The sequence below is a fragment of the Triticum dicoccoides genome, chromosome 7B (assembly GCF_002162155.2).
Source record: "Triticum dicoccoides isolate Atlit2015 ecotype Zavitan chromosome 7B, WEW_v2.0, whole genome shotgun sequence".
Lineage (NCBI taxonomy): Eukaryota > Viridiplantae > Streptophyta > Magnoliopsida > Poales > Poaceae > Triticum > Triticum dicoccoides.
The window spans coordinates 566,609,353-566,610,090 of NC_041393.1; positions in this window are offsets into that span (position 1 = coordinate 566,609,353).

The following is a 738-nucleotide window of genomic DNA, read 5'->3' on the forward strand; positions in this document are numbered from 1 at the left end:
CCTAGGCTGGGTGGTGCACGCAGGCAGGCGGCAGAGCGGGGAGGCGTAGCTCGCTGGGCGGTCGCGACACGACATGGAAGGGCGCAGGTCGGGCGGTGCGGCGCCCTGGTCATGGCGGGTTCGAGCCATGCCAGATCTGGGCTGGCTGGGTGCGAGGTTAGCGGCTGGAGCATGGCGGGAGGCCCGGTGGAGCGGCGGTGGTTTGGCGAGGACTTGCAGCGGTGTGTGGCGCGTTCCTGGTGGCGGCGGCGCTGTCTGGAGGCGCTAGCACGAGCCCATGGTCAGGCAGGTGGCGGCCCTATGGAGGCTCGGCCAGGATGGAGTCCTGGCGAGCAGCGAGTGGTTGGCCACCACTGGGCAGCGTGGTGAGCGACAATGCCCTCCTCCGATGGTGCTGGCATGGAGCGGTGAGGTGGGCCTGATCATCGCAAGGCCGTTCCTTGGAGCGGGTGATGGCCATCGCGGGCGGTTATGGACCTTGCTGGAGGAGTGGGGTGGCTACGGTTCTCCGTCCAGGCTGGGTGTTGGTGGTGTGGCCGCGGTTCCCCTTGCTGTGCTGCCGGTTGTTGGTCCTTGGCTCTGTGGCTACCTCGGCTAGGTGCTGCGGTGGCGGCGGTGCGAGACTACTTGGGCGTTGTTGCCAAGTCCTTGGAGGTGTGGAGATGGGCGACGCGCAGATGAAAATCTTGCACGACTTTCGCTAGGCCGGCGGCGGTGGCAACCGTGGTTGTCATTCCC